The sequence below is a fragment of the Talpa europaea genome, assembly GCF_964194135.1.
Source record: "Talpa europaea genome assembly, chromosome: 4".
Classification (NCBI taxonomy): Eukaryota; Metazoa; Chordata; class Mammalia; order Eulipotyphla; family Talpidae; genus Talpa; species Talpa europaea.
The window spans coordinates 93,026,971-93,047,471 of NC_140070.1; the positions used below are offsets into that span (position 1 = coordinate 93,026,971).

Below are 20,501 nucleotides of genomic sequence, written 5' to 3' on the forward strand. Positions count from 1 at the left end.
CCAAATGGTCAATGCATCACATTGGTAGTATTAGAAATTAAAATTAATTTAATCTCTTACTTGAAAAAGGTGTTTTTAAATCATCTTGGCTACCTTCAAACTACTGTGGAATGTTTAAGCACTCTTTAAGGAGGTCAAGTACAAAAATGGTTAGGTTCTACTACGACAGTGAAAATGACAGGGTTAGTGAGAATATTAGAATATCAAAGATTAATCATGAAAGGAATCTTAGAAATAATCTCACCTTAATTGCTTAAATTACACAGAGGAAAATTTGAGTGTTAAGAACTGTGAAAATTGGGCCTCCCCTGGTGGCGCAGGCAGTTGAGTGCCGCGCTGTGAAGCTGTCCACAGCCACTGAAGCACTGGTTCGATCCTAGCCAGCAGGCAAGGGTCCCACATGGTGCTGCAAACCTTTCCTGTCAGGACCGCTGCTCCCCTCAGCAGTGTATTCGTCAGTCTGCCTGTTCTGTTCCGGCTCTGTCTCTGGTGAATCCTCTCACCCACCTGCGCATCTGGCCTTTACCCCGATTCTTGTATAAATAAATAAATAAATAAATAAATAAATAAATAAATAAATAAATAAATAAATAAATAAATAAATCTGGGGGGAAAAAAACCTGAAAATCTGCAAATTTGCCTTATTTGCAAGTTAATACATTAGTCTTCCCAGTTTCATATATGGCAGTAGAAGACACAAGAGCCCTGGGTCAGAAACAAAAGACTTTAGTACTCAGGGCACAGCAGTCAACATGAGTTTCATGTTCAAGTTGATTTCCAATGCTTCTCAAGTCCCATAGGAGCGATGAGCGCTGGGGAAATGCTGCAGAGTACTTGTATCACAGCCGAAGAAACCTGAGCTTAGGAAACTCAATCTAATAGGGGGGAATGCTAAGAACCTGCCAAATATCTTCCAGGAAGGAAAAGTTATCTTAATGCCCTGATGAGGAAACAAATCTGCTATCTACCCTAGTGGGAGACATTAGTTACACAAGAATCTGTGCAAACAGAACGATGATGCCAATGCCTTTTACTCAGAAGATGTGCATGTATGTGAGAGACATATGAAGAATTGTTTCCCAATACTGAGATTAAGTGAGAAGAGATCATTTATAATCATCAGTTAAAGTGTTAAGTTCTTAGTATAATAAAATAGGGTAGAAATAAATTATTTAAGATTTAGCGAAGTGAACACACCCTAAGGTAACACCCAATGAGTTAATTTCCTCTCCTTGAATCCAAGAAGAATCCAAAAGAATATGCCAAAGGATGTCATTTCCTTAATAAGTTGCCTACCACTGCATTTCCTTAATAAGCTACCTACCACTCTCCTACACTCCCTTCTATGTATCTTAGAAAACCTACTCATAGATAGATGAGATAGAGTAGACAGATACACAACATAAACTCATATATATATATATGACCAATGCAAGACCTGCCGGCCTTGAAGACACAAACTGCTATTTCATAACTGCTTATAAAAAGGTTCATGCAGCAGGAAGTAATGGATGTCCTCTAGGACCTAAGAGCAGCCTCCAGTCAACAACCAATAAAAAAGCTGGACTCCTCAGTTACACAGCTGCAAGAATCAGAATTCTGCCAACAATGTAAATGAGTTTGGAAGCAGGCTCTTCTCTAATTGAACCTCCAGAAAAAAGTACAAGCTGGTCAGTATCTTGATTGTAGCCTCTCAAAACCCTCAGCAGAGGACCCAGCTAAGTTGTGCCCAGATTCCTGATCAGGGGAAACTACAAGTAATAAATATGCGCTGTTTTAAGTTGCCACATTTTGATTTATTATAGTAGAATAGAAAACTAATGCAATAGCTCATCACAGACAAGAATTTAATCAGCTGACTATCTTTTCTCCTTTATCTCAATGAAATAGAAATCAGATCTTGAAATTAATGCTGTGTCACTCTTGGTCTAAGCCTTGAAGATTTAAATGATGCCTTAGATTTTTTGACTCATTTCTACCAACAAATCTGATTGGTTGGTTGTTTCCTTGTTTTTGTTTTATAGTCATCCTATCAAGAATAGAACTAAAGTTAATATGTCCTCAGTTGAGTTCTCTTTTCCTTTGGTGAAACTTCATTAATTTTCCAGTGCAAAAGAAACTCTCTTTATTGAACCTATGATTAGTACACTACTACAAAGTTAGCATCTAATTGTTCTTAACAATTTTGCTTCTCCAGCATGACTGTACATTTGGTGCTTGTCTTTTATCTTTGTATTTCCCACAGTATTTTCACAGAGTCAAGTAAATAGGAAGCACTCACTAAATATCTATTGATTGACAAACATGATCTGATGTTTCCAGAAGTTTTTACTAACATTTGATCCACCTGCCTGTACACTGCAGAATTTACTTGGTATAAAATTGCCCATCTTCCCTGACTCTGAGCTGTTGTGACTCATCCCAAAAGCCCAGAACTAGGGGGGGAGGGGGGAGAGAAATCTGTGGAGAACAGTGAAACCTCGGGCCAAAATCACTTTCTGTGTTAGTTCTATTTTCATTCACTATGTGACATAAATTAGCCCCATGTGAGAGAGCAATCTATTAGAATATTCACGATCAGTCCTTACACATAAACTAAATCAAAATTTCAACATACACACTTGGAAAAAACACTGGAATGGATAACTGAAAGATCATAAAAATGAGCAGGAGAAAAATTTCAAAGGGACGTCTAAAACTACAGACTTTGATGTAAACAAACATGTCTATTATTATTAGATGCTGATGAAGCTATATTTTTATTAGCCATAATTTTAGACCAGTCACTTCTCATCCATAAAACTCTCTGTAGTGGCAAGTAGCCAGAATTCTTGGGATGATGTGTCATAAACCTTTTGTATCAAAAACCTTTTGGAATATATTTGACAAGATATAACAGTACATGGTGTCAGGTCTGGCTTCATGCCTTAAGAAAGAACAGATTAAGCCAAAAAGATTGATAGTGATTGCTATGACTATTATATGCTTGTTTATTCTCTACAGTGATGAAGAGGAGAAAAAAGGCAAACATTTCTAAAAATCCATTGATTAAAAACACAACACAACTTTCTTATCCTAGAAATAATGTGCTATACGGATATTTTCTGAGCCATCTAAATTTGAGGTGCAGTCTGTTTTCTTAGCATGCGCTCTCTCTCTCTCTCTCTCTCACACACACACACACATTCTCTCTCTCACACGCTTTAAAGTTTCTAATATCTTATTTACACAAAACTGAGCTTTTAATCGATGAAAACAATGAACCATCATCTCCCATTTTAGCTTTACATCAGCAGCTACAAGAATAGTGCTTACTGGGCCTCCCTGGTGGCCCAACGGGTTAAGCATCACACTGTGAAGCAATCCACAGCCTCTGCAACATGAGTTCAATCCCCAGCCGGCCAGGGAACAACCCACATGGCACAGCAGACCTTTCCCGTCTCGCCCACTGATCCCCTCAGCAGTGTATTTCAGTCAGTCTGCCTGTTCCCTACTCTGTCTCTGGTAAATCCTCTCACCCTCCCGCACATGCTGGCCTGTACCCCAGTTCTTGTATGCATAAATAAATAAATCTTTTTAAAAAATTTTTTTAATAAAATACAAGCAAATTAAAATCAGCAATATACAAAAATGATAACATACCATGGTCAAATTGGAGTTACCTGAACACTGTAAGGAAGATTTAACACTTAAAAATTAAAATAACAAAAAAGGAGAGCTGGGAACAGGTAAAAGTATGATCTCAACAAATACAGAAAAACAAGTGATAAAATTCAGCAAACATTCATGATTAAAAAAACAAAAAACTCCAAGCACAGTGTTGGTGGAAGGAAATACTCTGAATCTGGCATAAGGTTAGGGTGGCCTTAAAACGACATACACTGGGGGATCCCTGGTGGTGCAGGGTTTAAAGTCTCAGTACTATCAAGCTATTGCCAGCCACTGCAACATGAATTAGATCCCTGGCCAGGTAGCCAACCTACATGGTGCCTGCTCTGCTCCCCACTCTCTCTCTGGTGAATCCTCTGAGCCCCTCCCACACACACATCTCTGGCCTACACCCCAGTTCTTGTATGCATAAAGTAAATCTTTAAAAAAAAAATAGACATATTTGAGACACTTATTCTCTTACAGTTATGGAAGTCAGTAGTCTCAGATGGGCTCATTGAGCTAAAATCAGGGTGTCTAGACCTCAAGGGTCTAAAGAGAATCATTTACTTGCCTTTTCCAGATTCTAGAGACTGTGAGAGCATGTGCAGATCTCTTCCATCTTCACATTAACCATGACCAGTCAAGTTTTTCTCACATTGCATCACTGTGACTCTCAGTCTGTCATCTGCTTCCACATACTAGAATACTTGTGATTACCATGGGCCCACAAGGCTAATCCAGGATAATCTCATTTTAAGGTCAACTCATTTGCTGTCTTAATTCCATTTATTAACATATTTCCAGGGGATTAGGACATGGACATCTTTGGGAGGGGAGCACTATTCTGCCTGTCACAGTCCATACATATACAGATTTGTCAACACACCCCTGGATTATTTCAGAGCAAATCCCAGACATCCCAATATCTCACTCACAGCTATTTCAGCATACATTATTAAAAGAGAAGAATTCTTTAAAAAGAAAACAATCACACCTAAAAAAAAGTAATTTATTAAGATCATGAACTATCAAGAAAGTATTTAGACTTCATTTACTCTAAGATTTTTTAAATATTTTGCAGTTAGGAGGATAATTCTTATCCTTGAATAATGGCACTGAATAATTTTCTATTAAAAAACAGTATTTCTAAGGACTCCCTAATATTACTACAACCTTATGAATTATACTGTTGGCTACATACAAAAATGAAACCAAATATTAATTCCTCAAGTATGTGGCTCTCATATGTTTATAAAATAAGAAATTTTTTTTAAAGAAAACCCTAAGGTTTTACTTTTTTTTAAGATTTATTTTATTTTATGCATGTAAGAGCTGGGGTATAGGCCAGAGGTGTTGGGGGTGAGAGAATTCACCAGAGACAGAGTGGGGAGCAGAACAGGTAGATCCACTGAAATACACTGCTGAGGGGAGCAGTAGGTGAGACAGGAGAGGTCTGCTGTGCCATGCGAGTTAGTTCCCTGGCTGGGGATCGAATCTGTGCTGCAGTGGCTGTGGACAGCTTCATGGTGCTGAGACTTGACCCCTTGGGCCACCAGGGAGGTCCAACAAATATTCTTGGACCCAGTTTGATAAACCTATGGACCCAGTTTGATAAATACTTATTGTATCATTGAACTACATCTCTGTAGTTCATTTTGAAATTAGTTGTATCATATCCTGTAAAAGTTCTTGATTATTGCCTAAAACTGGTGCTGAATTTCACCACTTAATTCCCATTCATCAGTGCACATTTTGGTCACCTACTGTTTGCTAGTCCTTTCTCCTAGATGGGAAGCACAATAGTGAGTAAAACTTGGAGAACAGCTTATAGCAAATTTTCAAAAGGTTATATATTATCAGAACAACGGGATATAAGCTCTATGAAGATGGAAACCAGGTCTTTCCCATCTTTATACTCCCCAAGAAGTCTAACAGAATACTTAATAAAATGTATACTCAAATCAATGTTCAGTAATTAATTAGACTTAAAAGTCTATTTTAATCATTCAGTTAAATTTGGCAAACAGATTTGGAAAGAAAGAATCAAATCATCCTATTTGTTTTCTGCTGTAGAATGTAGACGCAAGTGAAGCATGCATGTTTATGTGTTAGCAATTATGGTGAAGGGGAGGATGTTGGTGATAGCGACAATGTGACAGCCACAGTGGTAATTTGGAGTCAAGCAATTCAGAAAGTTGACCTCGCTGGGTGCAGATCCTTAACAGCCAGCATAATAGATGGATTGCTATTATGGGTCAACGGTGATGGATGGAATTTGCTCAGAATAGCACACACATTCAGCTCTTTGGGGACCATGAACATTTATCACTGATGATTAATCCTTTTATGAGTCCATTTTGAAGTGAGCAGAGCTCTTTTCTTGCACTGTTTGTTCTTTATGTATCAGACCCACAGTCTGGCTCATTCAAGAAATGTTTACTTTGTGGAACTATGCTATGTATAGAACTTCTGAGAATTTAAAAATGGAATTCTGTGGTAGTTTTGCCACAGCACCTAGAACTATCTCATATTTTCTACCACGTATCCAGCCTTTATAGTTGTCTCCTACCAGTGATACTCTTTGGTTTGTGTTATAATAAATCCTTTCGGAAAATTCACCACAAGAAATTCACCAAGTTTTATTCAGCTGGTATAAATTTCAATATATTACCTGAAAGGTATCCTACATTAATAGACATTAAGATAACATTAATCCGGGCCTCCCCGGTGGCACAGCGGTTGAGTGCTGGGTCGCGAAGCTGCCCACAGCCTCTACAGCGCCAGTTCAATCCCCAGCTGCTCCCCGGCCACCGGAGGAGGGTCCCACATGGCCCGCAGACCTCTCCTGCCGCCCGCTGCTCCCCTCAGCAGTGTACTTCCGTCCCTCTGCCTGTTCTGCTCCCCGCTCTGCCTCTGGTGGAATTCCCTCACCCTCCCGCGCTTCTGACTGTACCCAGTGCTTGTATAAATAAATAAATAAATAAATCTTTAAAAAAAAAAAGAGATAACATTAATCCTTAGGAAGGATGTACTTAGGAGTCAGGTGAGTTTTGAAACATGACATGAGCTGCTGTTCAAGAGAATGGATAAAATTGGTGGCCTTAGGAGAATGGGACTAGAGCAACACCATAAAAGGAGTGTTATTATCATGATTACATAAATCTGGGTGTTTAGTTATTCATGTCCTTACTCATCGCTGACTATAGTATAAATCCCTTAAGGGTGGAGACCAGATTGTGCACATCTCTGTATCCCAGCAGTAGAATTCAAAGTGTACTTCATAGATCAACACTAATGCCATAGCCTGGAAGCTTATTAGAAATGCAGAAAAACAGGCGCCATCCCAGAAATACAGAATCAAAATCTGCATTTGAAAAAACCTGCAAATGATTTAAAATTTAAGACTGCTCTACAAGACTAGTGTAAAGCCTTATGCACCTTAAGATTCAACTCCTGTGCTAATTATCCTCCAAAAAGCCTTTTTTTGAAAGCATCCTTTCAAAAAAAAAAAAAAAAAGGCTTACTTTTTCCCCCTCTCAGAGTCGGGGCTTACTGCCTGTGCTCAGCTTTGCCTCCGCAGCCGAACAGCTTGGATATTGGCCAACACCATGAGTTTTGGAGACTTGAAAAGCCCCGCAGGCCTCCAGGTGCTCAAAGATTACCTACAGGACAAAAAGCTACATCCAAGGTATGTGCCCTCCCAAGCAGATGTGGCAGTATTTGAAGCAGTTTCCCACCCACGACCTGCCGACCTGTACCATGCCCTACATTGGTATAACCACATCAAGTCTCTCAAAAAAGAAAAGGCAAGTCTGCCAGGAGTGAAGAAAGCTTTGGGCAAGTATGGCCCTGCTAATGTGGAAGACACCACAGGAAATGGAGCTACAGATAGTAAAGATGATGATGACATCGATCTTTTTGGATCTAATGAGGAGGAGGAAAGTGAAGAAGCCAACAGGCTAAGAGAAGAATGTCTTGCACAGTATGAGTCAAAGAAACCTGAAAAACGTGCACTTGTTGCCAAGTCTTCCATCTTACTAGATGTGAAACCTTGGGATGATGAGGCAGATGTGGCAAAGCTAGAGGAGTGTGTCAGTAGCATTCAAGCGAACGGCTTGGTTTGGGCTATTCTAAACTAGTTCCAGTAGGGTATGGAATTAAGAAACTTCAAATAGGACCTCCCCGGTGGCGCAGCGGTTAAGCGCTGGGTTGCGAAGCTGCCCGCAGCCTCTGCAGCGCCGGTTTGATCCCCGGCTGCTCCCCGGCCACCAGAGGAGGGTCCCACATGGCGCGCAGACCTCTCCTGCCGCCCGCTGCTCCCCTCAGCAGTGTACTTCGGTCCTTCTGCCTGCTCTGCTCTGGTGAATTCTCTCACCCTCCCGTGCTTCTGACTGTACCCAGTGCTTGTATAAATAAATAAATATATCTTTAAAAAAAAAAAAAAAAAAAGAAACTTCAAATACAGTGTGTGGCTGAAGAAAATAAAGTTGGAACAGATAAGCTGGAGAAGCAGACCACTGCTTTTGAGGACTATGGACATGGTCCATGGACATGGCTGCTTTCAACAAGATCTAAAATCCATCATGGGTCATGATCCTTAAATAAAAAATTGAAAGACAGAAAAAAAAAAAAACTAAAAAGAAAGGCTTAATAAATTTAAATTGATCAGATATGTAAGACTGAGAGATAAAACATAGGATTAACAGTTTGAAAGAGGGCTTCCTGGGTGGCGCAGGAGTTGAGCGCTGGGTTGTGAAACTGCGCGCAGCCTCTGCAGCACCAGTTCGATTCCCAGCTGCTCCCCAGCCACCAGAGGAGGGTCCCACATGGCGTGCAGACCTCTCCTGCCGCCCACTGCTCCCCTCAGCAGTGTACTTCGGTCCTTCTGCCTGCTCTGCTCTCCGCTCTGGCTCTGGTGAATTCTCTCACCCTCCCGCGCTTCTGACTGTACCCAGTGCTTGTATAAACAAATAAATAAATCTAAAAAATAAATAAATAAAAGCAATGGAATGTTTAAGAAACCTTTAAAAAACAAAACAGTTTGAGGGCCTCCCCAGTGGCGCAGCGGTTGGGCGCTGGCTTGCTAAGCTGCCTGGAGCCTCTGCAGCGCCGGTTCAATCCCCAGCTGCTCCCCAGCCCGATCCCCAGCTGCTCCCCGGCCACCGGAGGAGGGTCCCATATGGCGCGCAGACCTCTCCTGCTGCCCGCTGCTCCCCTCAGCAGTGTACCTCGGTCCTTCTGCCTGTTCTGTTCCCTGCTCTGGTGAATTCTTTTTTTTTTTTTTTTAATTTATTTTTATTTATTTATACAAGCACTGGGTACAGACAGAAGCGTGGGAGGGTGAGAGAACTCACCAGAGCCAGAGCGGGGAGCAGAGCAGGCTGAAGGACCGAAGTACACTGCTGAGGGGAGCAGCGGGCGGCAGGAGAGGTCTGCGCGCCATGTGGGACCCTCCTCCGGTGGCCGGGGAGCAGCCGGGGATCGAACCGCCGCAGAGGCTGCCGGCAGCTCCGCAACCCAGCGTTCAACCGCTGCGCCACCAGGGAGGCCCTCTGGTGAATTCTTTCACCCTCCTGCGCTTCTGACTGTACGCAGTGCTTGTGCTTGTATAAATAAATAAATAAATAAATATATCTTTTAAAAAAAAAAAACAGTTTGAAAGAGAAAGAGCAAGCACTATAAAACATGCACACATTAGGAATACTGTACTTCATGTGATCCTACTATTATAATTATATGGCAAAAGAACTGGATATTGTAGAATATCTGTCCTCAAAGTGAGGTATTGGCCCTGGAGGTGAGCAAAATAATCCATTGGATTACAGGGAGAAACTATTAAAATATCTATTTGCATTTTAATTTCTAGCAGGAGCAATCCTAGTATTTAATATTCAGGCTGACATCAGTACCTATATTCAGTGATTATGTCAGACAGTACAAAAGGTTAGCAGTAGCACTATCAGTTTATTTATAGTTTCTGTAATTTATGTGTCTTAAGTAAATGTAACTAAATGGACAAATTACTTTTTTTTTTTAAATTTTTTTTTTTAATAGAGGCATGTTTTATTTATTTATTTGTTTGTTTGTTTTGTTTATACATGCACTGGGTACAGTCAGAAGCGTGGGAGGGTGAGAGAATTCACCAGAGCCAGAGCGGGGAGCAGAGCAGGCAGAAGGACCGAAGTACACTGCTGAGGGGAGCAGCGGGCGGCAGGAGAGGTCTGCGCGCCACGTGGGACCCTCCTCTGGTGGCCAGGGAGCAGCCGGGGATCGAACCGGCGCTGCAGAGGCCGCGGGCAGCCTCGCAACCCAGTGCCCAACCACTGCGCCACCGGGGAGGCCCCTGGACAAATTACTTTTAAAGATTCTTTCAAAGGGGGATGCAGATTTTAAAGATGGAAGGGGTAAGAAGATACAGAGAGAAGATAATCCAATGAACCGAAAGCAAAACAAAAGGCAGTGGAGCACTAAGAATCCATAGGCAGGCTCTTTGTCAATCAATTTGGGTTTGCCTCTGTTTACCTCTGTATTTACATTCACCTTGATCAAAGCTAAAATCAAAAGAGTCAAAGTATTAAAAGTGTTGGTCTTCAGGGCCTCCCTGGTGGTACAACCTATGAAGCTAGCCGCAGCCACTGCAGCACAAGTTCGATCCCCGGCCAGGGAGCTACCCATATGGCACAGCAGACCACTCCTGACTCACCTGCTACTCCCCTCAGCAGTGTATTTCAGTCAGTCTGCCTGTTCTTTTCCACACTCTGTTTCTGGTGAATCCTCTCACCCCCTACACATTTAACCTATACTCCAGTTCTTTTTTTTTTTTTTTTTTTTTTTTTTAGTGGGACCCTCGCCAGAGGCCGGGGAATGAACATGCGCTGCAGAGGCCGCAGGCAGCCTTGCAGCCCAGCGCCCAACTGCTTGCACCACCAGGGGAGGCCCCCTGTTTTTTTTTTTTTAAGATTCATTTATTTATGCATACAAGAACTGGAGTACAGGCCAGAGGTGTGGGCGGTGAGAGGATTCACCAGAGACAGAGTGTGGAACAGAACAGGCACACTGACTGAAACACACTGCTGAAGGGAGCAGTGGCCTAGACAGGAGAGGTCTGCTGCGCCATGTGGGTAGCTCCCTGGCTGAGGATCGAACTCAAGCTGCAGTGGCTGCGTATAGCTTCATAGGTTGCGTCTTAATCCCATGCGCCACCAGGGAGGCCCTGTACCACAGTTCTTGTATGTATGAATAAATAAATCTTTAAAAAAAAAATTGTTGTTCTTCAGATAAGGGTCTCAAAATGGAGTAGAAAGACCACAGACTTCTGTTTATCTTACCAAGTCTTTTAAAACTGGTTGATTCATTGTGTATATGAAGCTAAAGTATGCATATCTTCAAACTATACAGAGGCATAAAATAAAAATTACAAAAGAGAAAAAGATGAAGTATACATTTTAAAATGGAAATCACCCATATCTTTCAGTCCTGTGCTTGTCATTGAAGGAATTTAGGACATGCCACCCCAAAATATGCTGCTTTGGCATAATGATAATTTTAAGCTGAAGGCAGTTGACAAACAGCAGATGCTAGAAGAAATTTCTGCCCTACTCTTTTCTGCCTAAAAATAGGACATAAAATTTCCAGTAAGGTTACAGGCACACTCCCTATATCAGGAAGAGATGAATGTTCTTATCACCAGTGTGGGAACCAATGCTGAAATGTGTCTGTACAAACTTACTAAAATTACCCTCCACAATCTTGCCTCCCCAACATATCTCCTAATCACTTCCCCACAATTTAGTACCCTTAGCCTAAAATGCCCTGTCATGTCATTTCCTCACAAATTTAGCTTCTTTGTCTAAAACCTTTCTGCTCTAATCACTTGCTAAGGTGTCATTCTCTTACAGATGTCCCATATACATGTAAAAAATTATTAACACTTGCATGCTCTTCTCCTGTTAATCTGTCTTTTATTAGTTTAATTCTTAGGCCAGTAAAGCCTCAGAGAGCAGAGGAAAAAATCTTACTTTTCTATATCTCATAGTGGCATATGCTGGTTCAGTTCTTCAGGAAGAAGGAGCTGAGACTTAAATTAGGTATGCAAATAGTTAATGGAAAGGAACACCAATAACAGAAGAAGAGAGAAGAGGAGATTGGGCAGAGGAAGTTAACATGGCCAGGGAGACAAAGAGACAAAGTCTTCCTCAGCCTAGAGGGGTATTTGGAAGAAAGACTAGAACAGCCTGACCTTGAAGGGGGATGGGGCCAACCTTTGTTCCACCACCTCACTCAGTGTTAACAGAGAGCACTGGAAAAGAGAAGCCCCAGTGCAACTGTCCTCTCTCCTTGTAGCTGGCGAATAGTTCCCTTCTTTCCTCTTAAAAAAAAAAAAATTTTAATGACATGACATTATAACATTATATAGGTTTCTGATAGGCCACAGGATAACCACAGGTTACCACCAGAGATGAAGGAGAATGGGAGGTGGGTCGACTGGGTAAAGGTGGCCAATTGTATGGTAGTGGAAACTCTCAATAGACTTCTGGAAATGATCATAATGTACATATATATATCAACACTATATATATATATATCAATTGTAATGTTGAAGGAACAGTTGGCCTGTGGATCTGCTAATCCTAAGCGGCCTGTTCGGCCACTATTTTGTTACCTACAGTTCTAAATCCTAAGCAAGGTCAGAACAGCCTGGTCAATTAGGTATAGGAGGACAACCCCACAAGGTGCCCTCCAAACCAATCAAGAGCACAAAGCTGGATCACGCTGGGAAGGTTATGCGGGTAGTAGGGGGGGAGCTGAGGACCATGCATAAAATGTACTCCCACTTATACCTAGGGAGGATCACCCAGGAGGGTGGTGGGGAGAGGTGAGAACTGATGTATAATAAGGACCCCAGAAGCTGATGAGTGGAAACCCTTGTTGATAAGATTGAAACCCTGCCTGGGGAACTAGGACTTGATCTCAATGACAATACCAAGTCATCAAGCAGATAAGAAGTGCCTGGAGAGCAGACTCACAATCCCTGATTTCCTAGTTACATACTTCCCCTTTTCCTTTATACCTTCTTCCCCTTTTTTTGTCCTTCTTTCCCTTACAACCAATGCTGTATAATTCTTCTATCAATAAAATGGCCAGATCTTGGGCTTCCCTGGTGACACAAGGGGTCAAGACGCAACCTATGAAGCAATCCGCGCCACTGTAGCACGAGTTCGATCCCTGCCCAGGGAGCTGCCCAGATGGCACAGAACTCTCCTGACTTGCCCACTGCTCCCCTCAGCAGTGTATTTCAGTTGATCTGCTTGTTCTGTTCCACACCCTGTCTCTGGTGAATCTTCTCACCTCCCTGCCACACACACCTCTGGCCTGTATCCCAGCTCTTGTATGCATAAATAAATAAATCTTTTTTTAAAAAAAAAAAGCCAGATCTTGCTCTTCAGCAGCATCCTGCATTATGTAGCCTGCTCCACGACTCCTGTTTCTTTATCACTATGGTGTTACCCAATGCAACAGTGGCCATACTATATCTTTTTTTTTAATATTTACAGAAACTGTGCACATGCACCATTTGCTGTTATTTTCAACTTAACTATGTTCTGTTTTTACTTCCATATTATTTTATTATTAATGATGCTATTATTACATTTAAATTATTTTAATGTTAAATACAACATAATGTATATATTTAATATAAAACTAATGTAAAAGGATACAGTGAAAACTAAGTCTCTGGGCCAGATTCTTGGTGCCCTAGGCTCCCCTTCCAGAGGAACCACACCTACCAGTTTCTTGCATGTCCTTCCAGAGAGCACCTACAGATAAATGAGCTAATATATGCGAAGTGCTAAAACACTGCTGATAACTCAAACTAAATGCCATATAAGTGTTTGCTGCTAACACAACAGTAACAAAGGAGCTAGCTATATAGAAATGGAAGTTATAGTGCTCACAGGGTGCATGTCTGTCCATCTCAATCTTTTTTAGTGGCTGCATGGTATCACAATACAACCTTGTCTAATAATCATTTCAACATTCCCCTTAGGGAAAGGACAATAAAAGGTTATTAAAGTTACCATAATATCCTAAACTAATATAATAAACAAATGGGCCTCCCTGGTGGTGCAAGGGTTAAAGTCTCAGCACTATCAAGCTGCAGTCAGCCCTCCACTCCAGAGCAGAAGTTTGATCCCTGAACCCTGCCAGGAAGCTAACCCACATGGCACAACAGACCTTTCTTATCTTGCCGCTGCACCCCTCAGTAATGTATTTGAATAGATCTGTCTGCTCTGCTCCCCACTCTGTCTCTGGTGAATCCTCTCTCATACACACCTGTCTCTGGCTTACACCCAGTTCTGGTATGCAAAAATAAAGAAAAATAATTTTTTGGAAAAAAAAAAACAATAAACTAATAACAGAAGTTAGATGTGTGAAAAGACAAATTATCTATAAAACTGCATGTCCTAAAATCTGCAGGCCTTAAGAGCTTTAGAGTGAGAATTGGGAAAATGTGTGCTAATTCAATGTTGAAGTGTGGAGGAGAGAGGAGTCCTGTAATTATGCAACCTCACCTCTAGTTACACCGTAAGTATTAGAAACTTAACACCTAGCACTGTCAACTGGCATATCCAGCTGTGGGTCTGCTAAACTTCAATGGCCTGTTCCACTGCCATTATGGTTACCTGCAGTTCTGCATTCCTATACAAGATCAGAACTGCCCAGTCACAGCCAGAGAAGCCAAACCTTACAAGGTGCCTTTCATATCAATCAAGAGCAGAAAGCTTGATCACTCCGGGAAAAGCATGCATCAAGAGGTATGACCGGGAACACCCAAGTGGCTGAGGACGGATGCATAAACTAGCTCCCGAATCATACATCATGAGGTATGATCCGGAACGCCCAGGGGGCTGGGACCGATGTACAAGGGACCCCAGAAGCTGATCAGGGGAATGCCTTGTTGATAAGATTAGGACCATGGCCCCATGGCCGGGGGTTGGGTTCCAGTTTCGATTACAACACTTGGTCATCAAGCTGATAACATGGTCAACAGACTCATATTCCCCCAAGCCCTAGATGACATTGCTGAGTTTCACCATCCTTTTCTCCTTGTCCTCCTAGCCCACGTAACTGATGCTGTATGATTATTCTGTCAATAAAAACAGCCAGGATCTTGCTCTCAGCAGCATCCTGCATCATGTAGCCTGCTCCACATCTCCCGTGTCTTTGTCAGTGTGGTGTTGTCCAATGCAACATCCAGCTGTGCTTATGTGCAGAGAATTTACTGATAGGGCCATGAAGTAAAGAGATTTTCCATTAAATCAGTTCCGTTAGAAGAGAATATATTTAAAGTCTGCTCAAAAGTTGAGGTGGTGCAGATAGCCTCAACAGTATCTTTATTCAGCCCACACTAAAATTGCAGATATGCTCATTGCACTAATTTTTGTTAATTTCAATAACTTCACCAACAGATATGTTCTCTTCCAGCATATTTTTTTAAGAAAAGTAACTGAAGTTTGAGATATGGGTCTGCCATTTATAATTGGGTCTTAGTAAATTGGGATAATATAAAGGAATGCATGAATGTTTGCTGTAATTAACAATGTTGTACTGTATTTTCAGATTTAATCTAGTTCCAGCCATAGAACATTTTTATATTCTTATGAATAATTTTGTTGGAAAGAGAACAATATCCAGATGTTTGATGTCAAGTGATTTACGAAGTCATCATTCCATCAATAGGAAAATTTTAGCTTTAACATATTTGACAGCAGAGCTAAAGGATATGGCCCTTGAAAAGATTTTTGTAAACCTGATATGAGAAACAGTACATAGCATTTCCCAGAGGAAATCAGACCACTGGTACTTTTAAAATGATTAATAATGTTAATGAGCATTTAGCACCCTAGGAAGGACAGCTTAATTGACTGCACAGTCCTAGGAGACAAAGTGCAGTGCAAGAATGGAATCCTAGCTGTGCTAGAGTCAACTTCTGAAGCCAAGAAAATTAAACAAGGATAGGAATCCATGTGTTTCACAGACGTTATTTGAATTATGTTCTACTTAGAAAGTCATCAAGAAGCATCAGAGCATAGTGGGATTAGGAAGGAATAAAAATCACTGCTAATTTACAATGAGACTGCACCACTGCTTTAGGCATTCTATATTTGCTTGTAGAAATTAGGCTCTGCCTAAATTTCAGGTAGCACACATGTAACCTAACAGTCACTTGTCCAATAGGGGGCACTCCTGAAATAGAATTATTTATAGTGAAATACTACTTGGAGAAAATACTACTTTAAGCAGAAATAGCTGAGGGAACTGCAGACCCATGTGGTTTTCAATAAGAAAGGCCTAATTCCTTAGATGCATTATCAAAATTATCAGTAAAGGGGTAATTGGACTCACAGACTCCTTTTGTAGAATTCTCTAAGGATCATAAATTACAGATATTAGCATCTTGGTTGGACACCAAGAAATATAACAGTACAATCACTGCCTTGAAGAAACACTCTTACTGAAAAGACAAGTGGTACTTGTAATGCAAAGTTAAATTACAACAAAAGGCCATATATACAATAGGAATTCAGCAAACAAGAAGGGCAGCTCTCAGCTCCTACATGGAGAGGGCACTCTGTCCCTTCTTTTTACTGGAAAAGGTAGAGCACGAAAAGTTGCAAGGACAGTTGGAACTAATGTCTAGAAATGGACAAGAAAAAGTCCTTCCCCAGAGCCAACCAGCAGGAGCAGAATTTTGCACTGGAAGTTTTGAAAAAACAAATAGTGTCAGATTAGGAACAAAGTTTCTATTAAGATACTGATAGAGGGAGGCAAAGAGGTTTCAAATAGGAGGCATGATTGAGAGAAAAACAGTTATGATAATTTAGTTGACAATCAGAACATTTGCAAGTAGGTAGTTTCTAAAAGGTTCCAAAATATATACTGTTGTAGAGCAACCTACTGTAAGTCATTTATAATTTTCTACAGCTTCTGCCTGCTAAGAGGGTATGTTTTCCTCCCTTTCCACCATTTGTGCTGTCTATTGAGAACAGTAACAGCTACCATTTATTAAGGATCTGTTTTCTGCAAGTTTCACAGAAACAATTTTTCACAAAACAACCACCCAAGCTGGTAAGAAACATCACTATCCTTTTAGTTATGAGAAGAAACAGAGTATCTCTACTTTCTCCTAGCTGCAAAGTGGTAAAACTAAGATTTGATCATTGCTCTCTAAATCTAATATCAATATTCTTTTTGCTATTCCTTTAAAATGGAGAGAGAATGAGAAAGACAACCGTTAAGTGCTTTGTATTTCTGAAAATTTGCAACCTGTGGGAACTCAATGAATAGCTACATTTCATGTTGAAGCATCTTGATGATAGCTTCTTCCTTCACTGTTAGTCATATCTGGTGAGGAGAAAAATAAAGACTGGAAATCTGAATGTCTATGATCTGCTAGTATGATCTGATAGTAGATATTCTTGAAATGTCCTGATAAAACATATTTATGTGCAAAAAATAGGCGACTTTAACATTTCATTATTTCATAAGCTATTGTCTAGCTTGAAAGGCAAATTTAATTTAAGCAAAAATAAAAAATAAAGGAATAAACTTCAATAATGTAACATTTACTGCTTATATTTGGAGTTTCAGAAATTACATTTTGCTAATAGAAAAGTGTCTTCAGGATTCCCTAGAAAATCTCCTTTTTGTAAAAATCCAAAATCACTTTCAAGTTATATTAAACTATAATTTTGACCATATATCCACAAATTAGCCTTAATTTGATGTATGATAGCAGAAAATAAGGTGTGTTTTCATTGAGGCACTAATCTCTCTCCCAGACTAGTGAATTCTTATGTTATGGAAGAATAATATCTGATGCCACACGCGTGTCAGTAAAAAAATCTTTTTAAATCACCTATAAATTCACTTGTGACACTTTTCAGAAGACAGACCACAAGGCATTTTGCCTTCTTTCTCCTGACTTCCTGAGAGCCTGAGGGGGAAATAGATGGAGAAGTGTTCTAAATCATACCTGGGAACAAATGCACATAAATATCCACATGCATATGCACAAAACATCCCCAGAAGGCCATTGTTAAGAGACTCCAAACACTAAAAAAAAAAAAAAAAAAAAAAAAGAGACTCCAAACACTGACTCTCTGGAGAGCAAACCACTTGGAGACAACAGAGAGGGTAGGCATTTCACTCTTGAATTGGAAACTATATGCATGCATTCTCTACCCCCCCCCCAAAAAAAAAAAAACATGAAAAATCGCATTTGTTGTACCGATTCTCAATTTCACATTGAACTTCTGCTAAAAGAGCCTTTGACCCTGGACCACAGTAGCACTGAACTTCCTTTGCCCAGATTCAAAGAGTCTCATTTTAATAATACAAAGAACTGCACTTCACAAAGATGCCCTTACTTTTTTTAAAAGTTGCGAATTTAAACAACAGAAGAAAGAATCGGGTATTTTCAACTCAGCACTAGATAGAGAGCACGAGCTCTTTGTGGGCGATATTAGTGCTAAGAGCCCTAATCTGTTCATCTCTCTCCACACCCCTCCCGTAGAAAGTCCCCTCCTCATTGATTTTGTGCTTAATTGTGTAACAGGCTTTGGCCAAGTGGATGTGGGAAATGTGACTTATTAAGCATTCTGAAGTGTATACTTGAGACTTTTTTTCTCTTGCTGCAGGGAACATTTTAGTCACCATGGGAAAAACCGGGTTAATCTGGCAGATGAAGAAACTTCGCTGTCTTGCCTGAGAACCGACAAGATGGCTCAAGTGGAGCAGAAAAAGAAGCGTCCCTGGTTCAAGGTCACCTACCTCGGCAAGGACTAGCCCGCGGCGGCACCAGCAGAGGAAGGCGGAGGCCGAGGCCCGGCGCTCGGCAGCTGCTGGATCGACCACGCCTCGCGGCTGCAGCGCCTGCGCACGGCCAGGAAGGAGGTGCCCGCAAGGGAGAAGTTCCAGGTGGTGAGGACACAGGTGCGGGTCGTGATCCTCCTGCCTGAGGTCCGGGCAGAGTCTACAATCACAAGACCTTCAGCTGGGAAGAGCCAGACTGCGATGGTTGGCCACTGCCAGGTGACTTCTTCATCCCCTAAAATCTTCAAATGAAGCGTGGCTGGACGGACTAGGGCCCCCACTCTCTCTTGATTCCCCTCAACTAGCCTGGTCTGCAGGTAAAGACATAGAAATCTCCAAAACGAACAAAGGAGGGCCTCCCTGGTGGCGCAAGGGGTTGAGACGCAACGTATGAAGCAATCCGCAGCCACTGCAGCACAAGTTCGATCCCCGGGCCAGGGAGATAATGCACATGGCGCAGCAGACCTCTCCTGACTCGCCCACTGCTCCCCTCAGCAGTGTATGTCCGTCAATCTGCCTGTTCTGTTCCCCGCTCTGTCTCTGGTGGATCCTCTCACCACCACCATCCCCCCACACCTCTGCCCTGTACCCCAGTTATTGTATGCATAAATAAATAAATCTAAAAAAAAAAAAAAGAACAAAGAAAGATAATTCGTTTAATGAAACCATTGCCCAGTTGACCTGGAGCCAACTTTGTAACTGAGTGGAAGTCCTCCCTATACTAATCTATGGTTGCCCATGTGTAAGGAAGGCATTTTGGACCACTGAGCCCAAACACACCCATACTAAAAGAAATGCCTAGTAATGTTTGAAATGACTGTTTTGGGGTTGGGTTTTGTTTTGTTTTTTTTTTAAGATTTTTTTATTTATTTATGCATACAAGAACTGGGGTACAGGACAGGCCAGAGGTGTAGGCAGGTGAGAGGATTCACCAGAGACAGTCGGGAACAGAACAAGCAGCTTGGCTGGAATACACTGCTGAGGGGAGCAGTGGGCAAGTCAGGAGAAGTCTGCTGCTCCATGTGAGTTGCTCCATGGTGGGGAATCAAACTGGTACTTCAGTGGCTGCAGACAGCTTCATAGGTTGCATCTTAACCCCTTGTGCCACCAGGGAGACCCTGGAAACCTCAACTCAGTTACAAAGGTTGGCTCCAGGTCAACTGGTCAATGGTTTCATTAAACTAATTATCCTTCTTTGTTGTTTTTTTTTCTTAAGATTTATTTATTTATGCATACAATAACTGGCTCTAAAAACCATTTTAGATGGCAAAAGTTAACTAGTAAAGTCTATAGTATGTGCGAAGATTTAGAAAATACAGTTGCATAAAAACTTGGAGCTTTTTGGAAGTTTCTCTTTTCTCAATGTTCCAGCTTTCTTATGAGTAAAATTACCCCCTTTTTAATGGTCCCATTATATTCCATGGTGTAGCAGCAGGAGGGCACAGGTCAGGTTTTCTATGATCCCAGCAGATGGGTGAAGGAGGAGTCCTAGAGCCCTTGGTGGCTTTTTCAGGCTTTATTTGCCATTTTACCAGGTGAGGGGGGAGGGGAAGGTGGGGCACTGGGAGGCTGGCAGGCCTCCCAGCCCCCTGGGAACTCTTTCTGGACTCTCTGGCATTCTCTCCTAGTCTCTGCTTCTTTGCTGCTTCTCTTCCCATCTTGCTCGTTCTTCCTGGTCGTTCCCTGCTTGTTCTCTGGGACACCACCCTTATAAGACCAATCTCAGCCCAGGTGTATCCCACCTACATATGCCCACACCCTACTCCAGGTGCCCGCCATCAGGCATGCACCTAATCTAATGGCAGGAGGGCAGAAAAGTCTGACAATTATTTACCCTACACATTGGTAACATAACATTGACTGTAGGGTAAAGAAAATGTCAGACTTTTCTGCCCTCCCGCCATCAGAATAGATGATGGATCCTTGAGGTCCTGAATGCTTGCCTGATGGCAGGCACCTGGAATAGGGTGTGG

At 41.6% G+C, this 20,501-nt stretch overlaps 1 pseudogene across 1 annotated transcript; it reads left to right on the forward strand.

Moving 5' to 3' along the window:
• Nucleotides 1-7,259: 7,259 nt before the first annotated feature.
• Nucleotides 7,260-8,476, forward strand: LOC311169257 (elongation factor 1-beta-like; annotated as a pseudogene). The gene is made up of 2 exons: nt 7,260-7,828; nt 8,117-8,476. The product of its transcript is annotated as an elongation factor 1-beta-like (transcript).
• The last annotated feature ends 12,025 nt before the right edge of the window (nt 8,477-20,501 follow it).